General features: G+C 44.5%; 2 pseudogenes; both read left to right on the top strand.

Annotated features, from left to right (window-relative positions):
• Nucleotides 1-563: 563 nt before the first annotated feature.
• On the top strand, nt 564-1,100 carry LOC147629448 (pentatricopeptide repeat-containing protein At2g34400 pseudogene; annotated as a pseudogene).
• A 19-nt stretch (nt 1,101-1,119) lies between these two features.
• On the top strand, nt 1,120-2,334 carry LOC147629449 (putative pentatricopeptide repeat-containing protein At1g68930 pseudogene; annotated as a pseudogene).
• Nucleotides 2,335-5,495: the final 3,161 nt, after the last annotated feature.

Genomic DNA, 5,495 nt, shown 5'->3' on the forward strand with positions numbered 1-5,495 from the left:
TGTAGAATTGAGTGTATGAACATGGAGATTAAAGCTCTCTTCGTTGTTCAGAACATGTGTTACTGCTTTAGCTGTCGGTGTTCGACACTTTGAGCTGGGTTGTCTGAGAAGCTTACAGATGATCCCCGCCCGCCGCCAGTTGAGTTGGAGGACCATCAGTTCTGGTGTGAGAAGAAGGTTGGGCGTAACCCGCCACTATCATGTCATGTAGTCACGTTACATCCATATGTAGACCAAAGATGGATGTCAAGCAGGTATGGTTTGCCAATTTAGGTTGATATATTCTGTAGCTTGCAGGGCAACATCATAAAAAACTGCATGGGTTTAGATGTATCATATGGTGGCTTGGAGGGCCGCAGAAGCAAACACGCTGAAACATTTCACACATGAAGAGCGGCATCAACATGCCATAGCTACAAGAGCAAAATCATGCACAAAATGGCAGGGTATTCTTTCTGTGTTAAAAAAAATGTGTTACCCTTTCCGAGAGCAAACGCCTCCATTCACACATCAGAAGATTGGGGCTAGAGCAAGATACCTTCCTGGCCAACCTTCTTGTCAGTATGTACGGCAAGCTCAGGGCATTAGATGATGCCCGCCATGTCTTCAATGGTCTGAGACATCGTGATGTCGTCTCTTGGAATGCCATCATTACGGCTTATGTACGGCAGGGTTATCACAAGCAAGCTCTCCAACTTTTCATGACTATGCAGCTGGAAAATGTCATACCAAACAGGGTCACGTACTTAAGTGCTCTCAGTGCATGTGGAAACACAGAAGTCCTGAGGAAGGGCAAGGAGATCCATGTAGGCCTAATCAGTAACAGCCTTGAATTAGATGTAGCCGTTGGGACTGCCATTGTCAGCATGTATGGTAAGCTAGGAGATGTGGATGCCGCAAGGTGCACATTTGTCAGATCACATCAACACAACCTGATCTATTGGACAGCCATGATCACGGTGTATGCTCAACAATGCTGTGGCAAGGAGGCTCTTCAACTATTCTGGAGACTGGAGCAAGAGAGCATGAATCCGGATGAAGTCACTCTTGTTAGTGCACTTAGTGCTTGTTCAACGTTGGCGGCCCTTAAAGATGCGTGATGTGGTCTCATGGACAGCCATGATAACATCTTGTGCTCATTATGGTCATAGCAAAGAAGCCTTTCAGATGTTCAAGCAAATGCAATATGAGGGAGTGAAGCCAAACAAGGTTACATTTGTCAGCATTCTCAGTGCATGTTCAGGCCTCAAAGCTATGGCAGAGGGTGCACTAATCCATGCATGTGTTGCTGAGATGGGCTTAGAACAAGATGTGATTATTGGAACTGCCTTAATAAATCTGTATGGCAAGAGTGGATCCATGGAGGATGCATGTATGGCATTTGACATGATTCAACAGCGGAATGTGGTTGCTTGGAATGCGATGCTGACAGTTTTTGTGGAGCAGGAATACTATGAGGAGGCCATTGAGCTTTTCCAGCACATGCAGGGACAATGCATGAGGCCTGATGATGTTACCTTCGTAGGCATTCTGAGCTCATGTGGCAGTGTGGCAGCGTTAGAAGAGGGTATATTTATCCATGCATGGGTTGTTAGCAGCAAATTGGAGTCCAATATTGTCGTGCTGACTGCCCTTATCACCATGTATGGAAAATGTGGGGCCATGGATGATGCAGTTTCTACTTTTAACAAAATCTGTCGACAGGATGTTGCCTCTATGAATGCCATGATTGCAGCATACAGTCAACAAGGTCATGCTAAGGCGGCCATGCATGTCTTTCTGCAAATGACAGAAGAAAATGTGAAACCAAATAATGCAACTTTCACGAGCCTTCTCTCTGCCTGCAGTCATGCTGGCCTGGTTGATGAGGGCTACTGCTGCTTTACTTCCATGAGTGCAGATTATGGCCTCAGTCCAACAATGGAGCACCAGGCATGTATGGTTGACCTTATTGGAAGAGTTGGATGTCTTGATGAAGCAGAGAACCTTCTAGATGGGATGCCGCTTCAACCTAATGCCTTTGTATTGATGGGGTTACTCAGTGCATGTAGAATGCACGGTGATATGAAGCGTGGAAAGTCTGTCACCAAATGTGCTATTGATTTGGATCCACAATATACAGCACCTTATGTGATACTTTCAAGCATGTATGCTGCAGAGGGAAGGTGGGATGATGCAGTCAGTATTGGAAATCAAATGATAAGGAGTTTTTCAAGAGAGAAGCTGCCAAATAGCTCGCCTGATGTTGGGAATATGGTGCATCAATCTTCTGGAAAGTTTGAGTCAGGGTGGACTTCAATTGCATTGTATGCAGATATGGAGGAGGTCGTTTAACACAATCAAGTTTTGCTTCATGGGTTTTATGGCAGTGCAGCTTCATGACTCCATTACCACCATCCTTGAAGCATTTGAGAGTGCACAATGGTCTTTCCACCTTAATGGAGCATTGAGAACAAGGCGCTTTGTTGCCGTTGTATGAAGGGGAAATGGGGTCAGGAACACAGTCTACAACTTGAACAACTATCCCTTCTCCTTTTCACACACTACTTCAGACACTCAACAGTTTGTTAGAACTCACGGCTCCACCTGCAGGTGATTCAACATGCTCAGTTGTATGTAAGGCAAACCTTATGAGGAGAATCCATCCAAGAAACCACAATGAAGGAATGACTTTCAGATGCTTATAGCAGCTGGTAGAGAGACTCAATTGTGGCCAGCCAGCTTAGCATACAGGGATTCAGCATGGGAGGGGTGAGGAGACTCTCCATCTTTTTGAGCAAATGCTGCGGGAAGGGATGGAGCCAAAGGATACCATTTTTGTTAGTGCTTTGAAAGCTTGCGCCAGTACATCAGCTGATCATAGGGGTAATTTCATTCATGGATATGTTGTCGAAAGTGGTTATGATGAAGATGCACGCTTGCATCATGGGAAGTGCCTTTGAGCAGGATGATCAATACAGGAAATTCAACCAGTCAGAAAAGCCTTGATGAGAATGTGGGTTCAGAGGATGAAAAAGCTGAAGATAACGTGCCAAAATTTGATAAAGATGAAGGCAAATCAGTATAGATTTGAAGAAGATTAGCCTACATAGCAACTTGGTGGCACATACCGGAGGATGTGCAGGTTTAGAGGGGGTGGATGTCGTGCTGTGGCACGTCTATGCAGTGAAAGCATGTTCATGGAACAACTTATGTGGAATCTGGGCCTTGAGCAGCAAGGACAGATATGGAAGGTATTCACTCAGATACAGTGGCATTGGAAGCTGTATGAAGATGTACAGGATGGGACACTCCAATTCATGTGGATGCGGCCAGCGGTGGTTTTGTGGTACCATTTTTGTACCCGGAGATAAAGTGGGATTTTAGGTTACCATGTGTGAGGAGCATTGATGTGAGTGGCAGGCAAGAAAAATAAATGAAATATATGATACAAGTGGCCAATAATATAAAGGGCCACATGGAAGCTTTGTGAGGGGCCAACGTAGCTGCCAGCACGTAGCCTAGAAGCTGGCGAAAAATCCAGAAGGTGGCCGCCCAGAGAGGAATCCGGCTGTCGTGGACGAAGGGAGGGGGCTCGCCTACTCGAAAGAAGGGAGGGGCGCCGAATCCAGGAGGTGAAGGGTTCTCAGGGCGGCTGCTGCAGCAAAAAAAGAGAGGTAGCCGCCGTGAAGTTGCAGGGCTGGATATTTGTACAGAGGAGAGCAGCTGGGGAACCTATTGTCCAGGCATGGTTCCGCCACCACCACCAGAGTATTTAACCTGCCTTGGAGATCTTTATAGTGTATCTTGGATGGAAGACAGCGAGTCTCACAATCTGAAAAAAGAGACGCTGCAAGAACAATATGAGACCGTGAAAACAAGAACCTCAAATTATAACACCTATACAGCGGGATCGCATGTGATGTGTTATGGTAATCTTCAGATGGGTGGCGAAAAGGTGTATGTATACATAGGCAATGATCCTGCTAATGAGAATTCCACCATGAGCCATGAGGAATTTTTGACCCAATCGAGCGTCTGTGCTAGCTACCGTATCAATCCAGAGAGGCCAGCATATGCAATGGGTCGTCATGATTCGGTTAAATGGTCAAGTGTGCAGGTGGCTTGAAGAAGCCCAGTTTTAAGACAAAGAGAGACTTTCAAGACTGTATGAAGAAGTGTGTGCTTTGCCTTGTACATGCGCCTTTGAGAGAGGAGGGAGAAGGTTTGGCAGGATTTATTTTCTCTGAAGAATCAAATCAAGTGAATTACAAAACACCAAACTCTCACAGCTAGACACCCAGTGTGTTCCCGGCTATACCGCCCACGTCACGACAACGTGTCAAGATCTCAAGATATATGGTATGTGGATTTTGGTGCCTCTAACCACATGATCAGTCATGATAAGTGGTTTAAATATATGCAAAAAATGAAAAAACCAGGTTATGTAGAAATGGGTGATGATACTAGGCATCCCATTGCGCATGTTGGTAAAGTGCCATTGTCTATGCAGGATGTCAAAATGAAGTACTTGGATGATGTAGTTCATATTCTGAATATTACAAAGACCTTGGTTTTCTGTTGAACAGATGGTTGAGCAGGGTCTGCAAGTGAGGTTTAATCCTCAAGTATGTTTTGTGGAAGACTTCAAAAATAGTTGTCGCTTGGTTGCAAAGGGTAACACAAATGGTAGTATGTTTACTATGAACATGCCTAAGATGAAGGTAGCCAGGTTTGCGCATGGAACATGTGTCATTGCAAATATTGACATATGGCACATGCACATTGGTCATGTGAATGTACAACGATTCAAGTCTATGCAGGCCTAAAATATTGTTGCAAGTTTGCCAAAGTTTAAGGTTGACATTATGCATAAAGTATGTGAAGCATGCCAACTTGGTAAGCAGGCCAAACATGATTTCCCACATGAAAAGCATGTCAATCCAAGGCCATTGGATGTCATACATTCAGATGTGTGGGTACTAACCAAGACTGCAACAATTGTAGGTCGCAGGTACTATACTACATTCATTGATGACCACACTACGAAAGTGCGGGTTTATTTGTGGAGAAAAGTGAGGTGTTTGCTCACTTTCAGAGATTTAAAGCCTTGGTCAAGAAGGCAAAAGACATGCAAATAAAATGCTTAAGATCAGATGGTGGGGGAGAATATTTCGCCAATGAGTTAAACAAGTTCCTGAGAAAGCAAGGAATCAAGAGGCAGTTTACGTGCAGGTATAGTCCATAACAGAACGATGTTGCAGAAAGGAAAAACAGGCACATTGCAGAAGTGGCACGTGCCTTGATAGCTGAAAAGAATATGCCACATTACTTTTAGGTAAAAGCAGTAGCAACTACTGTGTACATTATGAACACGACACCCACTGCAGGCTATTAATGGTATGAATCCTGAACATAAGTTTACAAGCATGAGACTAGATGTGTCTCACTTGAAAATGTTTGGGTGTATTGCATATTTACATGTTCCTGATGAAGTGAAAAGTAAGTTGGATCCA

The sequence above is a fragment of the Cibotium barometz genome, chromosome 18 (assembly GCF_041138505.1).
Source record: "Cibotium barometz isolate CiBa-2024 chromosome 18, ASM4113850v1, whole genome shotgun sequence".
Lineage (NCBI taxonomy): Eukaryota > Viridiplantae > Streptophyta > Polypodiopsida > Cyatheales > Cibotiaceae > Cibotium > Cibotium barometz.